This window comes from Papio anubis, chromosome 11, assembly GCF_008728515.1.
Source record: "Papio anubis isolate 15944 chromosome 11, Panubis1.0, whole genome shotgun sequence".
NCBI classification, from domain to species: Eukaryota; Metazoa; Chordata; class Mammalia; order Primates; family Cercopithecidae; genus Papio; species Papio anubis.
This window is the reverse complement of record NC_044986.1, coordinates 46631060-46645317: the sequence shown is the minus strand read 5'-3', so window position 1 is coordinate 46645317 and position 14258 is coordinate 46631060. Positions and strand designations below refer to the sequence as shown.

General features: G+C 37.7%; 1 protein-coding gene across 9 annotated transcripts in view; it reads right to left on the bottom strand.

Moving 5' to 3' along the window:
* SGMS1 (sphingomyelin synthase 1) overlaps positions 1-14258 on the bottom strand; it is a 312849-nt gene that overhangs the window by 119741 nt on the left and 178850 nt on the right. For 8 of the 9 annotated variants that reach the window (XR_002524357.2, XM_021943451.2, XM_017963077.3 and 5 more), the window contains one exon: positions 1799-1879. The gene's annotated coding sequence lies outside the window, so the exon portion shown is untranslated. Of the gene's footprint in view, positions 1-1798; positions 1880-2711; positions 2770-14258 lie in introns of all 9 variants that reach the window. The other variant, XM_017963078.3, reaches the window with a different exon arrangement.

Sequence of the window (14258 nt, the reverse complement as noted above, 5' to 3'; positions counted from 1 at the left end):
AAAACTTAACTTTTAAATCAAAAGCAAAGCTGCATGGAATGCTTAGTTGGGAGGAACCCTGACTACTTGTCTCTGCAGTGCCACTACCTGAAGGAATTTAAGATTTGAAGGAATATAGGGAAGGGAGAGAAGGAAGTTCAACAGGCAGTGAGCAGAATGACTGATTGCCAATATTAGCACTTGGAGATCAGTTTAACAGCCAGAATAGGCAAGCGATGCCAGGGGTCAGTTATGAAACTGAGTCAACAACTCAAGAAACTGGTCTAAATTCTAAATTGGTTTTGGCATCTATTTTCAATTCTAGAAGCAATATGAGCATGACAACTTGAGTTATAGCAAGCACTGACTCAAAACCAAACCTTGTTTTTATTCATCAAACGAAACTCTTACCACCAGGGCTGAGGCAGATAATTAAAGAATTGTGGCTTAGAAATGTCTTCACAACAGGAAACCTACAATTAGTGGTGTATTAGAGCCAACTTATACCAGTCCACTAGAACCAATTGTTAAATTCTCAGAATTTTTAGCAAATTGGTTGTTAAACACAGCATTATTAAAAGTTAAATTATATAAACAAAATTAAAATAAATCATACTAAAAACAAAGGTAATACATACTCAAAACTCATCATTTCCTAATTATTTTACTGTTAACCATGCTCTTGAGGTGATTTGTAACTACTTTATCTGGTTGGTAGAAACTATATAATGCTGTGCTACTGCATAACACTTCCTAACCCTGCTTTCAGTGACTTTCGCTGGTAGTTTAAAATGAGCCAGCGACGGTAGGGGTATTTACACAATGGAAACCTGCAAAGATGACAACCCCTCCTTCTGATATTGCCAGCTTGTTAACATCTACCTGCAGATGCTAGCTATAATGTTAACCACCACAGCTTGGCAAGACGTAAGGAACTCGAGCTGGCCAATCTTTTGAGTCAGAATAAAGGCCTATAGGTTATAAATCATGACACAAATATAAGAAAAGTAAAAATGATTTATTGTACCAGTAACTACAGTGTAACTATAACGTGCCAGTCATAGCACAAAGTACTTCCGCAACCCTTAATTTTATGAGAGATAGTATCAAATCCAACATACAAATGAGTCAACTAAGGTTCTGAGAGGTTGAGTAACTACTAAAAAGCACAAGAGCAAGAATGAGGCCTAGGATCGTCTGACTCAAAAACATGATCTTTCCACTAAGCTACCCCTCTTACTAACATTATTATTATCACAGTGAAACCAAAATCAACCATATGTAACTGTCAGATAATCAGCAAACATTAATAGCCTCTGATGTATATAAAAGTGGCATATATGAAGAGGGATATGGAGAAGATGTAGACAAAGAACTCAATTTTAATCATATTCACCAAATTTGTTCATATTTACTTCAAAATATACCCACAAAAAAAAAAAAAATAACTGAGTGAGAAATGGAGCCCAAGGAAACCACTAGGACCAAAAATATCTGCATATCAGAAGGGCTATTCCAAGTTTAATTTAAATGCTGACCATGTGCAGGGAATTCTCTTAATTCTTCAAACACTTATGCTCTGTCCACCAAATTGACACACTCAACTTAAAATGACACACCCTATCAAGAAAGAAGTATGCAAAATAAGATTTATTAAAGTTAGCATCAATTGTTTGAAGTGTTTGGATGTTTACTTTATAAAATAGTTTCTCTTTTGCACTCAAGTTAGTTGACTGTGTTATCCTTTTACCATGGTTCCTTAAAGAAAATTTACCCAGTAGTTAAAAGAATTCCAAAAGGCCAACAAACATTAACTTACGGATTATTTAAAAACATTCTTGTCATCTTGGCTTCCTATAAGCTACCAGCTTCTCCCATTGTTCCAGTACAGTTCCATCACCTGTCATAAGAAGAAAGAATCTAATTAGTCATATGTCTCAGAAAGGCCATTTCTTGATTTCTACTAGTTAGTCTCTTCTTTACACCCAAAAGACATAGAAAAGTCCAGTTATCTCTTCTCTTTTTTACCAAAAACAAAAAGGAAAGAGAAAATAACAACACAGAAAATTACCTTAAGAGAAAAAAAATTTTAAGAGCAGTATTTCCACTGTGAAGGATTGGGGTGGTGAACCCTTAAAATTTTGCCCTCCATTATGTTTTCAGGAAAAGATACCTAGTCTGTTTTCCAGGCGGCAACATTATTAGAGTAACCCACTTTTTCTCTCCATTTCTCCTCCCTAACCCCTTCTTACCTCTCCTCAAAAGTGAAGGATTAATTTGCCTGGAAGGACTGAACGAGACACCACCTGATTTCTTGGCCCTGCTCTGAGCCAGGCAACAAAGGCCTCCCTCCAGTCTTCTCTCACACCTGGAGCCAGCTAATCTCCTCAGTAGGCAAGACAGTGGTGCCTGTTTCTGAGAGGGTGAGCCAGCTCTCCCTGTTCTAGCTTCTCCCTGGTTGTTAGTGGAGGTCTGTGTCAGGGTTGCTGGGGTCCAATTAATGCTTTAGTTTCAAAGGAGGGAATGGATACTTCTGGGTTCTCCAATCCTGTTTTAACAGCAATTAAGCGACTGGCTCTGTTGATTCCCATGTCAATCCTTGGTTTATGTCTCCAACTGTTTAAAACTTACAGGATGGGAAAGTTACGTAATCAAGCAACTCAAAATACCACCATCTACCAAAAGACACTACATACAGATAAAAAACTCTGGTCCAAAATCCTACCACTTACTAGCCATGTGATCTCATGAAAATCCATTCATCTTTTCCCAGCCTCATTTTCTTCATCTCTAGAAGAAGATAAAATGTCCCTTATAATACTGTGTGGTAATGAGGATTAAACAAGATAAAAGTCAAAATCTGTCAAAGTCACATATGTTTTGATCCAACAAAGGCATTATATCAGAACTATGGACACCAAATGCTTAATGATCAGAATTGCTACATTGTCCACATGTCCAATTCAACAAATACTGGAGGATTCATATAATTCACAGAATAATAAAATATGCCCAGCGAAGGGCCTTCCTTTTTCCAAGAAGAAGTCATTCAGAACAATGTGTTTACTTTTGCTCCCCATTTCTTAGCATTTTAGAATAAACAGGCTAGGAATAGAACTTTTTGCTTTCTTTCCCTTTAGAGAAGGGCCCCAAATAAAAATGTCCTACTTTTACCAGGTAGAATGCAACTATTGCTCATGTTATGTGAAGAACATGTGACTCCAAGAAGACAACATTGATAAAACAGGAACCTAAGTTAACTTTCATCACCTGAAGCCTCAATGTTAATTCTGAGATGAGATTAATAATTGTGACATGGCTCCATGCATGCACTGAGGTACCATGAGAGGCAGTGTCACCTCAGTTACCTGAACAATAGACAGAAATCTCAAGTTACCCAAACCATAAAGGGACAGGGTGGTGGTAAGGAGATTAAGAAAGGAGGAGATGAGTGGCTGGGCACGGTGGCTCACGCCTCTAATCCCAGCACTTTGGGAGGCCAAGGCGGGCAGATCACGAGGCCAGGAGATCGAGACCATCCTGGCTAACACAGTGAAACCCTGTCTCCACTAAAAATACAAAAATAAATAAATAAATTAGCCAGGCATGGTGGCAGGCACCTGTAGTCCCAGCTACTCGGGAGGCTGAGGCAGGAGAATGGCATGAACCTGGGAGGCGGAGCTTGCAGTGAGCCGAGATTGCACCACTACACTCCAGCCTAGGCAAGAGAACCAGACTCCATCTCGGAAAAAAAAAGAAAAGAAAGGAGGAGATGGAACAAACACCAAATAAATAAATAAAGAGATCTCCCCTAGTAATAAAGAAAGAACTTGCCAGCATCAATAAAAATAGCAAGGAAGAATTGAAGAGTCAAAGATCTATAAATTATACCCAACACTGAGAGGAACAGATTCATTGGCTTTATATGCCTGGCCACTGACATGAGGCTCTTTAAATGCGTGAGAAACACAGTAAGGTTTGATATAGGTTCAAAATAAACAGGTTTGAACCCCGGCTGTGCTGTTTAATAGCAGTGTGATCTTTGCCAAGTAATTTACTCCTTCTAAGGCTCAGTTTCCAAGTCTGTAAAATACATACAATAATACATACTTTGCAGAGTAGTTATATAACTTAAAGATGGCATATGCACCGTGTTCATTATACAATTAGTTCCCAAAAGATTATTGCAATTATTGTGCTCACCAGTGCAACTATGGTAGCAAGACTATTAAATTCACGATTACAATTGCAATTATGGTATGCAGTCCATTAAATTCACAGACTCTTTCCTGATGAGAACATTCTGGAAAGAGGTTCTAATAGTAACTTTTGACAACAACATAAAACTTTTCTAAGTTGATCTGATGAAGTGTTCAATACAAATCTCCGCCTTAGTTGACAGCCTTTATTAACATGGGCACACAGAAAACTCTAGCTACATCTTTGTTAACATTCTTCATATCAGTACTGAGTTTCTTTTTTTGATGATGAATTTCTGAAAAAAGGGAATGAATCACTTCCATTAGTGCTAATTCTTCTGGTGTATACTCTAATGCTGAGCACCACATTACAGACTCATAAGCAACAGTATGGATTTGTCAGTTATGTTAAAAACAAACAAACAAACAAACAAAAAACACGAGATTCACCAGGTGAACACATACCAACTTTAAAACAGAAGTGTCAGAACTTAATGTCTAAAAAAAGTATTCCTTGACCCCTTCCAAGTCACCCTCTTTGGGACTCACTCCAATGATGCTGACTGCTCAGAATAAGTACTCTTCTTTTACCTTCAGAACCAGTGTGCAATGTTCACAAGAACACATGTGTCATTACAGTTTAGTTCCCCCTAATTTTAACAAAAACCACTTTATTTGCTATAATAGAAAATATTTTAATAGATGAGTTCAAAAAATCAAATTCATCCTCAAAGATGGTAATTTAGCACCACCGTGGTTATTCAAAAGAATTAGAAGCAACTTCAACAACCAACTTTATTGAACCACCCATTTGGTGGAAGACACTGTGCTGAGCACTGGGAGTGGGGAAGGGGCTATAAGGTGATTGAGATGAAGTTTATTTAAAAAAATGCAGAACACTACTAGCAGGATCACTGGAATATAAGCAATTAGTTCAGCTGATGCACTTAAAGAGAACAATCTGGACGTATGAACCCTGGCTGTGCTTGTTACAAGCCCAGCACTTCCTAATCGCACTTCAAATACAATGTTAAGATTCCACAACAGTCATGGGAAAATCTGGATAAAAAGAATACACTCTTTTTTTAAATGTTCACTTTACACTCTAGGGCAAAGTTGAGCCTGCTACTCCCAGGTGGAAGAAGACTGGCTGGCATCAAAATCAAAAGCATTCAAGAGCTAATGTGAAAATAAGGTTGGAGACATTAGGGGAAAAGTTCCTGTGGCCATGAGACACAGTTGTTTGATTTTTAGCCTCTTTCTCCAAATGAGCTAGTTCACTAAGAAGAATTTGGGCTTCCTCTATGGGAGACAGTATCCTGTGATCATTAAAGATATGTGCTTTGCTGTCACACAGAACTATATTCTACAACTAAGCTCTGAAGACCTTGAGCATGTTGTCTAATTTCTATAAGCTTCAGTTTCCTCATCTATAGAATGGGAGCAATATCAGTACAATAACCAGGTGTTGTTATATGGGTTAAAACACATAATGTCTATACACAATTTAATAAAGTTCATGGCAAACAGTAAATGCTTATTAAATGTTGTGCCGTTGGAAAATGTACACTATCCTCATCCTTTGGGGGCAATACAAGTACTAGGGTGAAGCCACAAAAAAAGAGATATCCCAATAAGCTCAACAATGTTCCAGCCCACTTCACTAGGAGACCACAAAAGGGCTTGGGGTGATATCTCATGTAGCAATAAAGGGCAAATTGTCTGCTCTTACATCTGTGCACGTATCCTGGGAGCAAAATGAGAGTGGCAGCAGCATTCAGAGGCTTGTTGGCCAGTGGAAAATTCAGAAATGTTAGCACCAGCCACATAGAAACAAAACTGAGTAACTTGCTCAAGATTACTTAGCTAATAAATGGCAGAAGCTGAAATTCAATCCCACGCAGTCTAGCTTTAGTCTTTGTTCTTAACCACTATACTATACTGTGTCCCTGGCAAAGAGGAAGAACAACAACTAAAGAGTAACTAAGACACAGGCCAGGAGCAGGCCATAAAAAAGCACGAAACAGCAGCCTACTGATGTCTGAAGAAAAGAGGAAGATAACACAAGAGTTACTGGGGCAAAAGAGTAAAAGCACCAAACTTGCTAATGATTCTAACCTGAAATTTACCAACACAGCCTTAGCAAGACATCCTAAAAGGATGGTATGGTGAAAGTGAAATGGTTTTGTAATTCAGTGCTTGCTTAAAGAGAATAGTAATCAGAAGACACAAAAGCTGAGAAGACCCCACTTTGGTCCTTTATAGAAGCCACACTATGATGTAGAAACAACTGTCTAGAGAAGAATATGTCACATACCCCAAATGCCCACTGACAAGGAAGGGCCCCAGCAGCATGAGAGTTGCTTCCTAAGGCAGGGTTTCCTGCTACATTTTCATTGCGTTTCTACAGTAGAGAAGAGGAGGAAAAGCCACCCAGGGCTGTTGAATTCTTTGTAGGTCAGAAGGAAGGAGAAAAGCAGAAGGGATGAGAAGCACGCTGCTAGTTAAGTAGAATGGACAGAGAGGAGAGTAAGGATAAAGAGAAGCCATATTCCTGGCCAATCTCAGATGTGTCAGACTCTAAAGTGGCCCCCTTGATCTCTTGTCTCTTCTTATCTAGGCCTTGCCTAATTCCCTCGCCCTTTCGGGACAGGTTCTGTGACTTGCTTGTAGCCAATAAAATAAGGCACAAATCACAGGATGTATGTGGGTACATTACATAAGATTGTAACATCTACTCTGCTACAAGTTTCTCTCTTGCTGGTTTTGAAAGTGCAGGCTGCCATTTTGTGGGCTGCTTATTGAGAAAGCCCCATGAGGGCAACCCCCAGTTGACAGCAAGAAACCAAGGCCCTAGTTGGAGAGCCCATGAGAAACTGAATTCTGCCAATCACATGGGCTTGGGAACAAATCCTCCTCCCATCCAGCCTCAGATAAGACAGCAGCCATAGCTGATGCTCGACTGTGGCCTTGTTAAGTACCTAGCTAAGTCATTCACAGACTCCCGACCCACAGAAACTGTGAGATAATTTTGTGATTGATTAAGCTGCTAAGTTTGTGCTAGATTGTTATGTAACTATAGATAACTACTACAAAATGGAGGTGAAGTTCATGTCCCTGATGTCACCACATGTCCTTCTGAGAGAGGAGAGGGGAGAAAGAGGAAGCCCCAAGAGCCAGGGTGAGCAATTCTGTCTCTATATTAGCACATACCCTCCAATTCAGCTCTCTCCAACTCAGATTCAGTTTCCTCCCTTAATACACAGACAGGTCCTCCCATCCTATTCTTGTCATTTGGAAGATATAATGAAACATACTAGCCAAGGAAATAGCAATCGTATAAATGGTGATCAGGTTCCCTAGCTGGCCTGTAAAAGCTACTCAACATGTGAAACACTGACAATGTTTACAACAGTAAGAGAACTGTGACCGTTATATGAGCTATATTATGACCCTATATGGCATACAATAATTTTAACAAAGGAATATTTAAAATGTGATAGATTGGACTTAAACACTGAATAAAACATGTTCCAAGAGACATGTTGGAGACTTGTTGGATTAGCGGTTTTGAGAAATGAATATTAAAACACCCAATTTTTATCTAAGTTTTTCTAATATGGGCTTCTTAAAAACCAAATGTAAATATTCTTAAATTTTCTGAGCAAGCACCTGTAGCTTCGACAAATCAAGTAACAATCATTCTCGACCACAGAGTATACAGCTAAAACTAACTCAATGAGCCAGAGACCTCTTATCTCAGCAGGCCATCTTTCCAAGCAGAAACTGGTAGGGAAATCCTAGTCACATCATCTGAAAGCTGAGAAATGCTCATTAGTCTTCTAGTCCCAGTCTCTTAGTCGACAGATGATGACACATAGATCCAAAGACTTTAGTGACCTGTCCAGGGTCACTCAGCAGCACAGTGCAGGTCTTCTGTTTCCCAGGCTTCTTTCTAATCAGACCTACCACACTTTAGCTTCAACATGAGAAGATGAAATCAATGGCATCAAATATTCTGTTGGGGGAGAAAATAGGAACTAACATTTCATGACACTACAAAGCTCCTACAGTCCTTCTAAAAACTAAGCTTTGTGGCAAGAGGGAAAAATAACACCATATAAACATTCATGTGAAATGTTCAATCCAGTTTCAAAAGCAATGCACAATATTTTCTGAGAAAACTGAAATGCTCCCAAAATAGGCTGTCTTTTCTTCTGAATAATCTGCCTTTAAAAAAATGAATAGGGAAGAAAATTTTTTAAAGGCTGGCACAGAAACTTGTGCAAGGATGTCTACTCCACTGCTTTATATATCTCTATTCCTAAATTCATCGATTCATTCAACAGGTATTTTGGGGGCATCTACAATTCCAAAGCATTGTGGTAAGTGCTGTATATAAGGAACCTATAGGGATACAAGCAAACGATGCTTACAAATATTTTCAGCACAAGTAACCATGTCTAATAGACAAGCAACCAATGCAGCAACAAAGATTTCCGGTATGTATTTTGGTAGGCTATTAGGAATGCAGACCACAGCTCTCTTTTCTCCTAGAAACTTCCATATTTAAAATAAGTAGCAACTGGTTTTTCTGTGCAATGATATCGCCCCCCAAGGTAGCAATGAGAGGTATCAATAAAAGGGGTTAAAACACCCCAGGTCACATCCCTCCAGAACTCCTGTTACAGAATTCTCCCAGCAACCCAAATTTAAAAATATATATATATATACACACACACACACACATACACACACACACGTATATATACACGTGTATATATGTATATATATTTTTTTAAGAAAGTGGCCTTTCACTCAACATTCTCCTTCCTAATCCTTTTCTCAGTCCCAAGAATAAATGTATATTTAAAACAAATTAAAAGTAAATAAGGGATTATTTTTTCCCACAGAGCCAGCAGTTTTCTCTCCTCAACATGAACTTAAACCTCTATTGCTATTACTATCAGTGAACATTATTTAACCTCTCCGTGTTTTAAATGCATCTGAATGCTTTGACATATTACTAAGTAATACTAATGTCACAAAAGGCAAAAAAAAAAAAAAATAGCACAAACTGTTTACCACATGTTAGGCTTGTTCCTTTAGACGTACATAAAATATTTCCAGAAACAGGCTGTCACTCTGTTGCTCAGGCTGGGGTGCAGTGGCACAATCATTGCTTGCTGCAGCCATGACCTCCTGCCTCCTGGGTTCAAGCAATCCTCCCATCTCACCCTCCTGAGTAGCTGGGACTAGAGGTGCATACTACCACGGCCAGCTAATTTTTGCCTGTTTGTTCTTGTAGAGGCAGGGTTTCTCTATGTTGCCTATGCTGGTCTCAAATTCCTGGCTTCAAGCAATCCTCCTGCCTGGCCTCCCAAATTGTTGGGATTACAGGCATGAGAAACCATGCCAGGCCTAGGGGCATTTCTAAATGTTTTACATGTTCTAATTCATTGAATCACACCAATGATCGAGACCATCCTAGCTAACATGGTGAAACTTCGTCTCTACTAAAAAAATACAAAAAACTAGCCGGGCGAGGTGGCGGGCGCCTGTAGTCCCAGCTACTCGGGAGGCTGAGGCAGGAGAATGACATAAACCCGAGGCGGAGCTTGCAGTGAGCTGAGATCCAGCCACTGTACTCCAGCCCGGCGACAGAGCCGGTGACCTCGGCTCAAAAAAAAAAAAAAAAAAAAAAAAAAAAACCAAAAAATTAGCCGGGCGAGGTGGCGGGCGTCTGTAGTCCCAGCTGCTCGGGAGGCTGAGGCAGGAGAATGGCGTGAAACCCGGAGGCGAGTTTGCAGTGAGCTGAGATCCCAACACTGCACTCCAGCCTGGGCGACAGAGCGAGACTCAGTCTCAAAAAAAAACAAAAAACCAAAAACAAAACAAAACAAAACATTACTATCCTAGTTTTACAGATGAGGGAGCTAAAATAGAGTTACTAAAAAAACAGGCACAGTTGTCCGGCAAACGACATTGCATGAAATGCGTACAATGCATCCAGTCAACAAAGTGTTAGTGGGAAACCTCCACTCCCTCAGTTTCATGCTTTCATTTGTAGAATTTTCCATTAGCCTAATAGTTTAGCCTTCTCTCCCACCTTCTCCCTGGTGGAGGAGAAGTTAATTACGTAGATAGCGAGTTTGGGAGAAAGGTTACCCTGCTCATAGATGGAGTGTATTCCAGGCTGTTCCCTTCTACATTGTGAGGGGAAAATCTGTCTCACTCAAGTATGAAATACCAGAAGACCCATTTGGTCAACCAACTTTTATTTCCAAATCTCTGTATTTCAAATTCCTATTGGTATATCCATTGGTCCCAAAACTGGAAGAGAAAAAAGGTGTCATTCAACTGTTCACCCTACCAAACTCTAACACAAATAACTTTAGTACCTAACTGGGTGGCAAAATATTTGAGGAAAAGGTAAATATTTCTTTTACAAAAAAGGAAACCAAAACTCAAAGGTATGAAAGTACCTAACCAATCCAAGTCCAACAAGGTGTCTGCAGAGGAGATCATGAATGAACCTGCTCCTCTAGCTCACTGTCAAGGGACATCTTAAAGGACAAGGCTATTTATCTACTTTCTTCACCACGTATAACCAGAAAACACTGTTTCCTTTCCAAATAAATAAAATGGACACAGATAACCTTTTCTATTGGAGTATCCTAATTTAAAGTAGTAGAAAATTCCTTAGCAGTAGTCTCATTATTGTCACAAAGCATGCAAAGTATTTCAATATTGCACATTATCTTCCCAATCTGTCAAAATCTGTATTTTTATCCACTGCATGAATACGTCTACCATAAAAAGCATAGTGACAAAAATACTACCCACAACTCCGTAATAGAGGAATAAAAATGTCACTAATCTCTAAGTTTGTCATTTGATCTTTCCTATCACCCTGTAAATGCAGTGTTTCTCATTTCAAAGATACATTTTAAAAGACATTCATTAACTTCCTTTTATTTTTTATTTTTTAAATTATACTTTAAGTTCTGAAATACAAGTGCAGAATGCGCGGGTTTGGTTAAAGATAAAAAACAATACAAAACAAAAAGGCATTCATTCAATAATATTGACTTTTTCTGCTGTAGAGTTTTTTTTTTTTTTTTTTTTTACTTTTAAGTTCAGGGGTACATGTGCAGGTTTGTTACATAGGTAAACTTGTGTCATGGGGTTGTTGTACAGATTATTTCATCACCCAAGTATTAAGCCCAGCATCCATTAGGTATTCTTCCTGATGCTCTCCCTCCCCCACTGCGCTGCTCTGACAGGCTCCAGTGTGTGTTGTTCACCTCCACGTGTCCACATGTTCTCATCATTCAGCTCTCACTTGTGAGAACATACAGTGTTTGGTTTTCTGTTCCCACATTAGTTTGCCAAGAATAATGGCCTCCAGCTCCATCCATGTCCCTGCAAAGGACATAATCTTGCTCTTTTGGATGGCTGCATAGTGTTCCATGGTGTATATGTACCACATTTTCTTTATCTAGTCTATCACCGATGGGCATTTAGGTGGATTCCATGTCTTTGTTATTGTGAATACTGCTGCAATGAACATACCTGTGCATGTGTCTTTATAACAGAACAATTTATATTCCTTTGGGTATATACCCAGTAATGAGATAGCTGGGTTTGTTTAATTTGTATAAGTTCCTTATAGATTCTGGATATTAGACCTTTGTCAAATGCATAGCTTGCAAAAATTTTCTCCTATTATTTATGTTATCTGTTTACTCTGTTGATAGTTTCTTTCACTGTACAGAAGCTCTTTAGTTTAATTAGATCCCATTTGTCAGTTTTTGCTTCTGATGAGATTACTTTTGGCATCTTCTTCACGAAATCTTTGCCTGTGCCTATTTTAATGCAGATAATTTGAGCTTCCTGCTTTACTATTCAAACTGCACTTAATAAGAATGGTTTCCTCAGTGTTCTATGAGCAAAAATTTCAAAATAGAAAACAAACCACATTTATCTCACAAGTTTAGAATATTTACTTTTCCATAAATGTATATAGGAAAAGTCAGTCAATCAGCACTCTCAGCTGGAGAGAACAAATAATAGCTAGACTAGCACTTAGATGCTTTGACCTTTGCAACAACCCTAATGTAGGTAAGGCATCCCTATTTTCCAAAGAAAAGCCTGAAGTTCAGAAAAATACAGTTACATGCCTAAGTCCTTTAACCTACTTACTAAGTGACGGGGCTCAATTTAAAACACAGTTTTTCTATTTGAGCCAAAGTTTGTGGTTTTTCTCCGTTAGAACACTAACCATGAAAACCAAAAATAACGATAACAAAAAAAAGTAGTTTCTAAGTAGCCAGAGAAAAAAAGACATCATATGAGAATAATAAGAATGATGGCAGACATCTCATTTGAAACAGGAGTCCAAAAAACAATAATCAACATCTAAAGAGAAGGAAAAAAAAAAAAAGACTGAATGCCCACCTAGAATTCTATATACCACAAAAAATCTTTTAAAAAATAGACATTTTCACACAAATGAAAATGAGAGATTTGTTGCCAGTAGACCCACACTATAAGAAATGCTTGAAGGAAGCTCTTCAAGCCAAAGCAAAATGATACCAGATATAAATTTAAACCCATAGAAAGGAATAAGGAACCTTGGAAATAATACATTTGTATGTTAACATAAAAGACTATTTTTTCTTAATTTATTTAAAACATATATGACTAATATATACTATATTAAAAGTATAATATTGTATTATATAGTTTGTAATATATAGATATAAAATGTACGAAGACAATAGCACAAGTGGGAAGAGGCAAATGAAACCATATTGTTGTAGGTTTCTTATATTTTACATGAAGCAATACCATATTAATTCAACGAAAATTTTTTACTAAGGGTGAATATTGTAATCTGCAGAGAAACTACAAAACAGTATTGCAAAGAAAACCTGAGAGAAATTAAAATGTTATACTAAAAATATTCAATAAACAAAAAGAAAGAAGAAAAGGAGATACAGAAGTTTTTAAAAATCTAAAGGATAAGACACAGGAAATAAGTTTTTAAATGATAGACCTAAAACTAACATGTCAATAATTACAGTAAATGTAAATAGACTAAACATTTTAATTAAAAGGCAGAAATCACCAGAATACATTAAAAAATGATACTGAACTATATGCTACCTATAATAGATGCATTTTAAATACAAAGTCACAGATAAACATGTAATAAAAGGATATACCAGTAGGAACTCAATATGAAAACCAGACAAACATACTAAAAGAAGACTACAGACTTATATCACTCATAATACATACATGCAGAAATCCTTAACAAAATACAGTGTTGGCATAAGGACAAATGAATAGAACAGTGGATCAAAACAGAAGTCACAAATAGACACACACATCTACGACCAACAGATTTTCTGACCAAGATGTTGTGGGTGTAAGGATAATTTTTTCAACAAATTGAGCAGAAACAAATAAATATTCATAGGGAAAGAAAAATGAATCCTGACTCCCACCTCACACTATTAACAAAAATTACTTAGAGCTAAGAGTAATTGTGTGCACCTCTAATCACAGATACTCAAGAGGCCGAGGTAAGAGGATCACTTGAGCCCAAGAGTTCATATCCATGCTGGGCAACACAGAAAGACCCCATTTATTTTAAAAAAATACTTTGAGAGAGGTCATACAACTAATTATAAAAGCTAAAACTATAAAGTATTTATAGGAAAACATAGGACAATGGCTTTACAATGATAAGGTAGACAAAATACTACCAATAAAAGAAAAACTAGCTAGTTGGACTTCATCAATATCAAAACTGCTTTTTGAAAGACACAGTTAAGAAAATGAAAAGGCAACCACCAACTGGAAAAAATTCACCATACATGTATCTGACAAAAGACATGTATCCAGAATACATAAAGAACTACCATAATTTAATTTTGAAAAGTCACACAACCCAATTGTTAAAATAGTAAAAGATTTGACAAGATAACTTCATAAAAGAACACACATGAATGGTCAATAAGTACATGAAAAAATTTTCAACATCATTAGTCACCAAGGAAACAACAGGAA